Here is a 13,717-nt window from a genome sequence, read left to right as displayed (position 1 = left end):
TCAATTACTGACATGCAAACTCTGAGAATGCAACAATTATAACTGATAATGTGACATTCGTAAACTGAAGCATGTATTTCTGTTTAGATTGACCTAGCATGTGTAATTCATGAACTAAACGAATCTACACAGTTAGGGTTCTGAATATCATACAAGAAACTAAGCAATAATATGACAATCTGATTTTGATCATTCTAACAGTTAAAACCCAACAATTTCTAACATTCAAGAAACCCTAGGTCTAGATAATATTAAGGGAATCAAGATTTTGACTGAAATCTAGGGACCTAATGGGTGAAAGAAACCCACTAGTGAAATCTCACATACCTGGTGACAAAATTCACGAAGAAATCTTTTGATTTTGGGTTGGAACTGACGAGAACTCGCTGCGTTCTTAAACTAGGGCTGCTTGACTTTCTCCTCTATTTTTCTCTAAGTTTCGCTTGATTTTTGGTGAATAATTGATTATGTTGGGTTCTAATTAGTTTACTATGCTAAAAATGACCAAAACTACGTAGTTTAGGGGTCCAACGCATAGGGAAAAGACCAAACGACCCTTGACTTAAAAGTCTGCCGAAACCACTGACTGACTGACCGACGGTCCGTTGACTGACCCATAGTCCGTTCTGGTCAACCGTCGTTTGGCTTCAGAGGGCTGGAATTTGAGGGTTTGACCTACGGCCCTGGACCACGGACCGTGGTCTGACCTACGGTCCGTAGGTCCTGGCGTGGGTGTACCCTTAGCCAAATTTTCTGGACTTTTCTGGGAAGGGTTGCATGTGGCCATTCACGTACCACCAGGACGGACCGTGGGTTGCACCTGCAACTTCTGAAAATCTGTTGGTTTGGTCTATTTTCGGATATGGGGTGTTACATTATCTCCCCCTTGGGAACATTCATCCTCGAATAAAGACTAAACTAGTTGAATATGGAGGGGAAAAGCTGCAATAACCCTACCACTAAAATACTGGAAGCTGATTATTGACTGAACTAAATTCCAAGAACAGGCAAATACGATGAAAATACAAGTACAAACTAAAGGAACATGATACTAAGACTGAAACTATGCATGAATGACTGAAAAAATTAAGAGGAAATATTACCTCAAGATGGAATAGGATCGGAAGGAAATAAATGATGATACTTGGCCTTCATGGCAGCTTCTACTTCCCAAGTAGCTCCCTCTACGGACTGACTCCTCCACAAAACCTTAACTGAAGCGACTTCTTTGTTTCTCAACCTTCGAACCTGACGATAAAGAATCTCAACTGGCACGTCCTCATAAGTGAGACTATCCTTCACAGCCATACTTTCTAAAGGTACGATGGATGTTGGATCACCCACACACTTCTTCAACAACGAAATGTGAAAAACTGGATGCACTGCTGCTAGTTATGATGGCAACTCTAACTCATATGCTACTTTACCAACTCTTTTCAAAATATTGTAAGGGCCTACATATCTAGGACTGAGTTTCCCTTTCTTGCCAAATCTCATCACCCCCTTTATAGGTGACACTTTCAGGAAAACCCAATCATCAACTTGGAACTCTAATTCCCTTCTCCTTACATCTGCATAGGACTTCTAGCGACTCTGGCTGTCTTAAGTCTATCTATAATGAGTTGCACTTTCTCCATAGCATCATGAACCGAATCTGGCCCTATCAAGGCAACTTCACCTACTTCAAACCAACCAACTGGAGATCTACATCTACACCTATACAATGCCTCATAAGGGGCCATCTGAATGTTGGAATGGTAACTATTATTGTAGGCGAACTCTATAAGAGGAAGGTGATCATACCAACTACCCTTGAAAGCGATCACACAAGCTCTCAACATGTCCTCTAAGGTCTGAATGGTATGCTCTGCCTGACCGTCCATCTGTGGATGAAATGTTGTGCTAAGATTAACCCGAGTACCACAATCTTTCAGAAATGACTTTCAGAAATGAGAGGTAAACTGAGGACCTCTATCTGAGATGATAGACACAGGAACTCTATGCAACCTGACTATCTCATTAATTTAAAGCTTGGCGTAGTCCTCCACCGAATTTGTAGTCTTAACAGCCAAAAAGCGCGCAGACTTAATAACTCTATCAACTATCAACCAAATGGAGTCATTTTGTCTGCGAGTACGAGGTAAACCTATAATGAAGTCCATGTTGATCACTTCCTACTTCCAAGTATGAATGTTGATCTCTTGAGTCATACCTCTTGGTTTCTGATGTTCTACCTTCACGTTCTGGCAATTTGGGCACTTAGCCACAAAATCCACTATATCCCCTTTCATACCATTCCACCAAAAGACTTCCCACAGGTCACTGTACATCTTAGTGGCGCCTGGATGAATAACATATCTGGAATTATGGGCTTCTACAAGAATCTGCTGTCTCAACTCACCCACATTAGGAAGACATAATCGACCCTGATAGCGAAGCACACCATCTCCCCCTTGGAGAAAACCTCAACTCTCTGTTGATGGACTGCACCCTTTAGTTGAAGCAATATCGGATCACTGTCTTGCTTTTCCTTAACCTCCACTACCAATGAAGATTCTACCCCATTTTGAACTGTTACACCACCATTTGATATGTTCATAAGACGAACTCCTAAGCGAGCAAGTCTATGAACATCCTTTGCTAGTTCCTTTCTTTCTTCCTCAACATGTGTTACACTACCCATTTATAGTCTACTAAGAGCATCTGCTACTATGTTGTCCTTACCAGGATGGTAATGCACACTCATATCATAATCCTTGAGAAACTCAAGCTATATCCTCTAGCGAAGATTCAACTCTTTCTAAGTGAACACCTACTGAAGGCTCTTATGGTCTGTGCACACATCTAAATGAACACCATACTAGTAATGTCTCCAAATCTTAAGTGTGAACACCACTGTTGCAAGCTCGAGGTCATGAGTTAAATAGTTCTTCTCATGCACCTTAAGCTATCTAGAAGCATATGCTATAACTTTACCTCGCTACATCTACACACAACCTAGACCGACTCTAGATGCATCACAATAGATAACATATCCATCTGAACCCTTTGGTAGAGTCAAAACAGGAGTTGTAGTCAACCTAGTTTTTAGTTCAGCGAAGCTTTTCTCACAATCATCTGACCACTGAAACTTAACCTTTTTCTGAGTCAACTTAGTCAATGGAGAGGCTATGGATGAAAATTCTTCCACGAACCTTCTGTAATAACCCGCTAGACCCAAGAAACTTCTGATATCTGTAGGAGAGGTAGGTCTGGGCCATTGTTTCACTACTTCTATTTTCTGGGAATCCACTCGGATCCCTTCACTAGATACAATATGCCTAAAGAAAGCAACATATTTCAACCAAAACTCACATTTGCTAAACATAGCTAATAATTTGCGATCCTTGAGAGTTTGCAGGAAAACCCTCAAATGATTCGCATGTTCTTCGTCATTCCTAGTGTAAATGAGGATATCATCAATAAAGACGATAACAAACAAGTTCAAATACTGCTTGAACACTCTGTCATCAAATCCATGAAACCTGCAGGAGCATTGGTTAGTCCAAATGACATAACTACGAATTCATAATGACCATATCGAGTTCTGAAGGCTGTTTTTGGGATGTCACTATCTCTGACTCTAAGTTGATGATAACTAGATCTGAGGTCTATCTTTGAGAAATGACTAGCACCTTGAAGTTGGTCAAACAAGTCATCAATCCTGGGGATATGATACTTATTCTTGATTGTGACTTTGTTCAACTACCTATAGTTAATGCAAATACTGAGAGAACCATCTTTCTTTTTCACGAACAACACTGGTGCACCCCATGGGGAAATACTAAGTTTGATGAAACCCTTATCTAGAAGGTCTTTCAACTGCTCTTTCAATTCCTTAAGCTCAGCTGGAGCCATTTTGTAAGGAGGAATAGAAATAGGCTGGGTATCTGGAAGGAGATCAATTCCAAAGTCGATTTCCCTTTCGGGAGTAACTCTGGGAAGATTTTCTGGAAACACTTCTGGAAACTCATTAACCACAGGAACTGACTCAAGAGTTGGGGTTTCGAAGCTTGAATATTTAACCTGAACTAGATGATAGAGATAACCTTTAGATATTATCTTTCTGGCCTAAAGGTAAGAAATGAATCGACCCATAGGCGTCAAGCTACTACCCTTCCATTCTAAGATTGGTTCGTCTGGAAACTGAAAACGAATGATCCTAGTTCTATAATCAATTGACGCATAATAGGAATGTAGCCAATCCATGACTAGAATGATATCAAAATCTACCATTTCTAACTCTACAAGACTGCTGAGGTGAGTTTCTTAGAGACTATGGCGGGGAAATATTTGTATACCCATCTAGCTATAACTGTTTACCGTCTAGAGTAGAGACTGAGAAGGGTTCTGAGAGAGTTTCTCGACTAACATTGAAGTTGACTGCTATATAAAGAGTTACAAAGGAAAGAGTAGCTTGTGGATCTAACAAAGCATAAACATCTAAGTTAAAAACTCGTAATGTAACAGTGACTACATCAGGAGAATCTTTGTGATCCTGGCGAGCCTGAAGAACATACAACCTGTTTTGGCGCTGTCCGCCATCTGCACCAGATGAGTTACCTTGTTGAGTCACTCAACCTGCTGGTGCTGCTGAAGTCGTAGATTGAGCTCTACCATTATTTCCCCCTTGACCCTATTTAGCAGAAGGACAGTCTCTCAACCTGTGACTATACTGACCACACCTAAAGCATCCTTCATTTCCTGCAAGACACTCGCCCGGATGGTTCTTACCACACTTTGGACAAGTTGGGTAGGTTCTGGTACCTGAAATACTCCCCTGAGACTTAAAGCCTGATGCCCTACCTTTCTGATCCTGTCGGAACTTGGAGGATGGAACACTAGTTGATGAAGGTCTGGAGCTGAAGACTTTTGCTGAAACTGCGAGCGATTTTCACCACCCAATTTCTGTTGAGAATACTCATAGTTTCCTTTTCTAGCCTTCTTATTATCCTTAGCCTGTTTCCTAAGCTTATCTCCCTTAACCTACTGAGCATGAGTCATCACCTAGAGATGTTCATATTTTCTAGCAACATAGCATTCCTACACTCCGTTTTCACTAAGTGGGATACCCCATATAGAAACTTGTTCATTTGAGCTCTGGAATCGGCAACCATGTGAGGAGCATACCTGGATAGTTGAGTGGATAGTTGAGTGAACTTGAGTCCATACTCTTGGACTGTCATGCTACCTTGCCTAAAATTCATGAACTCTTGAGTTTTTGCCTCCCTCAACTCTCTTGGGAAGAACATGTCAAGAAAAGTTTCACTAAAGCATTCCCAAGTGATAGAAGCTACATCTGTACCCCTGCTTTCTTCCCATAGAGTATACCAGATGTGAGCTACATCCTTAAGCTGATAGGATGCCAACTCTACCCTATCATTACTAGTCTTTTGCATCACTCTAAAGATCTTCTTGACCTCATCTATGATGTTTTGGGGATCCTTACCAATCAGTGACCCTAACAACTTAGGCGAATTCATCCTAACAAAATCACGAACCCTGGCTGCCACTGATCCACCACTAGAATTTGCAGGAACTGGAACCTGCTGGTAGTTCTAGTTGGTCATACTCTGAGCAAAAAGCTAAATGGCGTTTCGAAACTCAACATTCAAAACTTCCTAATCTGGGGCTGGAGGAGTTGTGTTAGCATTGTGCACATTCAGATTCCTTCCATAGGCTCTATAAGAAGCCATGATCTAAAACGCATAATGAAGGATTAGAACGAGAAAATTGGATCATACCTTACGCACGATAAGATTATCAAGAAAGTGAAGTTTTCCTAAATGACGTAGTTTAGGGGTTAAACGACGTAGTTTAAGGTCCAACACATAGGGAAAAGACCAAATGACCCCTAACTTAAGAATCTGCCGAAGCCACCGACGGTCCGTGGACTGACCCACGGTCCGTTCTGGTCAACCATCGTTTGGCTTCAAAGGGAAGGAATTCAAGGGTCTGACCTACAACCCTGGACCACAGACTGTGGTTTGACCTACGGTCCGTAGGTCCTGGCATGGGTCTACCCTTAACCAAATTTTCTAGACTTTTCTTGGAAGGGTTGCATGTGGCCATCCACGGACCACCAGGACGGACCGTGGGTAGCAATAGTGGGTTGCACCTGCAACTTCTGAAAATCTGCTGGTTTGGTCTGTTTTAGGATATGGGGTGTTACAGTGATAGATAAGATCCTTCTTTTTAGTATTAATTGCGATTTCTTATTTGTAATTTAATTTCAACTTCACTAAAAAAATTTAAAAACAATGAAACTGAAAATGAATTTTTCTGATTTTGGTTGTGTATAATAGATTTAAATTGTGATTTATTTTGTATGAACCTTCGTTTGTTTCATATTACAAAATAATTTATGTGAAACATGAATAAATAATGTTATGAGTTTTTTGTATAATAGTTTTTTTAATTTGTATACTGTAAACACCATGGATGTGACGTTTTTGTATTTATATTTGAATGATTTGATTATATTATTTCGTGACAGTGTATTAAATAGTGATGATGTTATTGTTATAAATCTATAAAATGTGTGTCAAAAATAAATGTATGAAATGTGTTTTATTGTATGAATTCTGGTAGACTATTTGGAATGATATTGATATGAATAAGTAATGATGAGTGTGTATAAATTTGTGTGAGAATAATGAAGTTGTGGGTGAAATTTGTATTATCTTGGTATGAAAAGTGAATATAAATACAACATATTTATTATTCCTTAGTATTATGTAAGACTGACTGTTATTTTTTTTTTAATGAAATAGGGAAATATGTTGATTTTCAGATGGAGGGGATTATCTATGAATCTTCTTGTCTGTATAGTGGTCTAGTGAATGCGATAACTTCGCAACTTAGGATAGATGTTAATATTAATGATATATAGATTAAATATATAGTTAGTGATCGATGTCCACCTGTTTGTATCCATAATGATGTGGGTGTGCAGATATTTTTGGATCAAAAGAAAGTTAATGTGGATTTCTTTACGAAGTATCTATTGTGCATAACTCTGAAGAATATAACAATGGATAATCTGGAATCTGTAGTTGTTGTGGATAGAAGACAATCTGATGTTAGTAGACCACTAACAAATCTTGATTTATACTCAAATAATTCAATCCGCTTGATAGGAATGAATTCGGGTGGAATTGTTGATGAAAATAATGATGAAGGACAAGAAGTAATCAGTGACCTTACTAATTTGTTGATATCTGAAAATCAGATTTACAAAGATAAGGGCACACTTATGGAGGTGATGCGACATTATGGAGTTGTCAAAGAATTCTTGTATATCGTTCTAGTACTTCTTGGTAATAATTTATTTGCTTATTTGTATGTGTAGTTTTTTTGTATGAATTTGGTATATAAACTTTTCATTGATGATCTTTTGTTTTCTGAAACAGTTATTACCTGAAGTGTCCTTCTGAAAATCGTTCCTGGTGAATGAATTCATCATGTTTGAATCAACCGGGCTATTCAAAATCAGAAAATACTGTGGGGGTCACACTTGTTCTGTTATAGATAGAATTTATGCAAGGTGTCAGGGAATTATTGACGTTGTATCTGTTATGATATTAGATAAATTTGTTGATCCAACAACTGTATACACTCCAAAAGATATAGCCGAAGACATGTTGAAATTACATGATGTTTCACTGACATACAAGCAGGCCTGGCGAGCTAAAGAAAAGGGAATAAAATTGTTGCGTGGAGATCCGGTTGAGTCATATGCTAAACTACCAAGTGTTTTTCGAATTAAATTTTTTATTTTACTTTATGTAATTAATATCAAACTGAAAATTAAGAGTGGAACTAAATTGGTATGAATTTTAGCAAAGCAAAAAATTGGTAGCCATTTGGCATGCAGTTTGTTTACAGATTAGTATCCATTATCCAATTGGTTTCCATTGTGTATCCAATTGAAATCCATATTGTATCCAATTTGAATTTAATTGGTATCCAGTTTTGCATCCAAGTAATATATTATTGTGTTGTGATATTTAGATATCAAATTGTAAAAATAATTGTAACAATGGAAAAACTTCCAGGTTATCTATACATATTGGAGCAGACCTATCCTAGTTCTGTTTTGAGCTTGAAAAGAAAAGAAGGTGAGAGCTTCTTATATGTATTTGTTGCACTAGAAGCATGTATTAGAGGTTGGGAGTATTGTAGGCCAGTTGTAGTGGTTGATGGGGTAGCCTTAAGAGGCACATATGGTAGTACAATGTTGACTGCAAGCACTATGAATCCAGGAGGTATTATTGGATCTTTTATATTTATATGCAATAATAATTATGATATAAGGTGTGTTTCCAATCTGTATGATTTTTTTAAAAAAAATAATGCATCAGGTCACATACTTCCACTTGCTTATGCCATAGTGGATTCTGAGAATGATGCATCGTGGATGTAACACCCCGCTTCTTGAAAGAACTAAAATTAGAAAGAAACCATTTTTGGAAATAATCAAATTTGGAAAGTTTGACAAAGTTAAGTATGAGTTTTGGGTCAACTTCAAACGACCATAAATCCTAGCTTAGGTTGAGTTAGGTGTACTACAAGATACTGTAGGAAAGATCTTTGATTTATCTTTCCAACACTGCAGAGTTTTCTCAATTCCGAGTTTGTATGAGGGAGATATGTTCATTTGAAGTTGGGCTATCTAGAGAAGGAAAGTCAAAGCCGGATTTTAGAAGGGTATTATGGTCTTTTCACTACCCAATTATTTAATTTGATTTTTGGTAATTAAGATGGGGTCTAGACTGATTTAGTTCAGTTTACATTTCATTCAAAAGATTTAAGGTTTTGAGAGAAGAGAAAAGAAGAGGAGAAAAGAGGAGAAGAGACAAGGAATCGTCAAGTTCTTGAAGCTAAGATCGTGGATTTCGTTAAGGGGTGATCCCTACGAGGTATGTGAGACTTTCATAGCATTGGGTTCGTTCACCCAAGCGCCAATCATGTTTATTTCAGTGAAATTCGTTCTACAAAGTTGAAAGTTGATGAATCTTGAATGGTGTTCTTGAAATTGGCCTTCGTTCTTGAGTTAGGTTGAGATTGAGGAGTTCCTTGAGGTTATAATGTTGTTTCCTTGAGTTGTTTGAGTTAGATTCTTGTGTATACATACTGGGTATCTGAATCTAAAGGGAATTTGACAAAAAGAATCGAGTTTAGGCGAATTGGGGTTAGAAAATGAAAAAGGAACAAGTCGGGAAAATCTAGGTACCAGGTTCGCGTCGCGGACCTGTTCCTTAGGATTGACAAGATTTTCTCCGCGTCGCGGAGTGGTCATAGACCGTTCTGCCTCAAAATTTATTTCACGATCAAATATTTAAATGCATCTCCGTGTCGCGGACTTGCTTCCAGACAGTGATTTCTTGATCTTTTCTCATGTTTAACTATCTAAAAACACTTCTAAACATCATGAGATCTTTCGTATCACAAATCACAATCCTTGAATCCATAATTCTGTTGAAGGAAAGTTAAGAGCCAAGTCAAGAGAAGTTCATAGAGTCTTCCAAGAGTCTTTTACAAATGTTTTAACTTTGTTTTAAGACCTGAGTTTTGAGTTGAGTAAAGAGTAAAGGTTGAAGTTCATTTCTTCAAAGAGTATATGGGGACTATGTATTCCCAAAGAGTTTAAAATGTTTTCACATTTAAGCAAGAAAGGAAACTTTGATTTCCAAAAGAGCCTTTGACTGAGTTTTTCAGTAAAGAGTAAATGTTTTCACATTTAAGCAAGAAATGAAACTTTGATTTCCAAAAGAGCCTTTGAGTGAGATTTTCAGTAAAGAGTAAATGTTTTCACATTTAAGCAAGAAAGGAAACTTTGATTTCCAAAAAAACTTTGAGCTAGTTTTTCAATAAAGAGTAAATGCTTTCACAATTAAGCAAGAGAGGAAACTTTGATTTCCAAGAGAGCCTTTGAGCTAAATTTTGAGCAATTATCTCAAATCACAGAGTTATGTTTTTAAACATATTGAGCTAGTATATTTTGGGAGTAGTATTGAACACATATATGGGGGAGAGTTTAGACAACTCTCAGCCCTCATAAACCATGTAGCCACCATGGGTAGTAAAGGGTCATACTTTTTAGATGATTCCTTGGTGATTTTTAGCATAGACTAGTGGATCCACTTAGTACTCAGGTTCTATACCCTCGACAAGGTATATGACGGCCCTGGCAGCGTGAGGCAAAACACTGTATCATCACAATAGCTCTTAAGTGATGGTTGTCAGTTAGAGAAACTCCCATAGCAGTATTTTGTATTTTTATATACATTTCAGAGTTTATATTGTATCTTTGCATACACACAGAGTTGATATCCATGATGAACCCACAACATAAATCAACAGACAACCGTACTATATGATAGTGGTTGTGGAGAATACTTTGCCTTCTTCCGCATATAATACATAATGATATTAACACGGTGTTACCAAAAAACAAGCCACAAAAAATGGTTTCAAATATATATATATATATATATAATGGATATCAAATTCACTCTAGCTACTTGTTTAATGTACTGTTAATGTAAGTTGGTGTTTATACCAAATTCATTCAGTAATTATACCAATTGCATATATGCATTTTGTTGGATATCAAATTCATGCAAGGTACTGTTCATATTAGTGAACATTTTATACCAAAGTTATTCGGAAATCATTCAAAATGCATACATGATGGCTATTGTATAAAAAAATTATACATAATGAATATCAATTTCATGCCAACTAAAAATATAAAATCTCATTTAAAACAAAATACATTTCATAACAAATTAAAAATAAAAACTCCAAAAATAATTACAAAAATCTGGAATATGAATCACAAATTAACTATTAAAAAAGTTGATAGATATGACTTACCTTGTCTTCCCATGGCCTGCCAGATTTAATCAGTATATTGAAAAAATCCATTTCTGAAACTTTGACAACACCAAAGTCCATTTGAGGTTCAAATTTATCTTTGGCCTTGGAATAAGCAGATTTTCTGTGTTCATTAAAAATATAAAAAAATATCGTATACGCATCTTTTGGATAGTATTTAAAAAAAATTAGTTTTATTTACACATATACCTGCCACGCCTAGATGAAACATCTTTGAAAACCCATTTGTTAAACTCATCAATCAACTCAGCTGCAACCTCAAACCCATTATGACTTTCAAAAGGATGTTTGATTCGAGAGAAAATAGGACCTTTTCTTACACTGCTTTCGCCTTCCGACAATCGAATGTACAAATATGTGTCATTCTTATCGGGGTTCCTATTTCTTGATTGAAAGTCTAGAGTAGTAGTCACATTGAGAATTGGATCAAGTTCAACAATTTGTGTCATGGTCAAATTAGGATAATCATCCAATGTTGGTGGTTTTGAAGTTGATGATCCAGATATGTCCAAATTAAAAACACCACCGACTGCTTGGTCAATTGAATTTTGCGCTTCAGCTATCTATTAAAAAAGAAAAACTAATGTTAAAAAAACTTTGTAAGTGAATATACACATTATATTAGGATTGGTTCTCATACCATCGGTGTTTAAAATATCTACATACTCTTTCATTGAAATTGATGGCTGATCCATTCCAACTTTGTCAGGTTCTTGAACATGTTGATGTGTATCATCCTAATGTATACATTTAAATAAAGTGTATTTAGACATCATTTAATAATTTATACAAAAAATCATGCATTAAAACCGTCTCTTACAAATTTTATACAAGATTAATACCAAGTTTAAACCAACAACAATAACTTGTCATGAATACTACCACTACAACAAATTCGATTATCAGGGACGAATAATTTCATCATTTATAAATCAAATTTTGTCACTTGAAATCTTGTGTGACGAAAAAAATTTCATCAATCAGTCGTCACTAAACGTGCGTCACTAATTATTTAGTTCAATTAGTGACGACATTAATTGTCTCTAAAGTTATATGTATTTCGTAGTTGAACAAATGTAATTTCGTCACTAATGACTACTTTTTATATACAAAAAAATATGCTGTCCTTAAATGTATAAATTAGGGACAAATTTATTGTTATAAAAAAACTTAATAATTTTGTGGTTAAATCTATCATTTTGTCACTAAAAGTATTATTTTTACTGACAATATATATTGTCATTATAAATTATCACGATTAGTGACAATTACGATTGTCACAACATAAAAAAATAATTCGTATTCAATAAAAAAGAGGTACTAGGACAATACATTTTTTGTCACTAAATTTAGTCAACTTGTAATGAACTAATTTATTTTGTGAAAAAACATTTGTCTTGAAAAGTTTAATATAGTTGTTGCTAAAAATTACTTTTGATGATAAAATATTTTGTCACTAATTACAAATAAATAATGACATTTAATTATTTTGTATTGGTATTATTTATTAAATTAGAGTTGCATAAATTAAAAATTAAACAATAAAACATGCTAGATAATAATAAAATTCAACCATGATCATATAATTAAAAACAACGAAAATATTGAGTTAATATCTCATTATAAACTCCTTAAATAAAAGCAACATATGTCCAGTAACAAGAAAATCTAATTGAAATATACTAAATATTACTCGTAAACTTAGACAAATAATTAAAAGTTCCTTCCAAAGTAGCAATAATGTGGTGACACATAGCTTGCAATCGATTTTGATCCAATTCTCCTCTTTTATACCTGTGAAAAAAGAAAATAAAACAAAATTAAGATTTAATTTAAAATATTTATGCTAAGTTTAAAAGTAAAATATACAACACAATTTGTCTTATATATGTTGTAATGCACAAATTTTATAAGATTATTGGATAGATAGTCCCTGGTATTACAATTCAATTTCTTTCATCTGGGAAGAGTTCTATTCAGTCTCATTTTCAGATACGACAACTACTTTTCTGCTAGGACCAATATGATTGATTGTAAACTATAATAAGTAATAATAATAATAGGATTTATGCTCGTGGGGTGGGGGTTGATGTTTACTTTTGATTCATTAGTTTATCCAAATAGACTTCATTTTGTTTTAGTTAACAATTAGTACAAGTAAGGCTTTGCCTTCATGGTTTATCCTACTTACCAAGCACAGTAATTCTATTATGATATAAGCAATCAATTTTTTTTGCATTCTTTGTACCAAGTTACTCAGCCCTATATATGTTCCTGCAAAGCATTTGCTTCAATAAAATTTCCTATTTTAGTCTAAGACTAAGACCCAACCTCTTTACAAACTCTATGAAGTATTTAAGCTACTAAACTCATTAGTTAATCTCTTGCTCAGTTAAGTTACTAAGTAAATCTGCTTATAACTACTTGTAATTCAATAGTAAAAAGAATCACCTTCTATCATGCATAACCAGAAAGCTTCTGTAGTTAGCAACTGGTACTAGAGGAAGATTCACACCATGATAGGTACAGGTTGACTAAGGGAGGTGAATACTCAATTAGAAGGAGCTATATTGATATTAGAGGGCACCACAACATTTCACATATTGTTGAATTCATTTGGAGTGCAGTGGCTCAACCGAAACATAGATTTATTCTATGGTTAGTTGTCCAATACAAACTACTAACTAAGGAAAGGATGATGAAAATGAACATCTCAGTGGAGGAAGTTAATTGGTGTTTATGTGATGCTCAAAAGCTGGAGACAATCAAACACTTG

The sequence above is a fragment of the Solanum stenotomum genome, chromosome 5, assembly GCF_019186545.1.
Source record: "Solanum stenotomum isolate F172 chromosome 5, ASM1918654v1, whole genome shotgun sequence".
NCBI classification, from domain to species: Eukaryota; Viridiplantae; Streptophyta; class Magnoliopsida; order Solanales; family Solanaceae; genus Solanum; species Solanum stenotomum.
Note: the sequence above shows the minus strand (reverse complement) of the source record.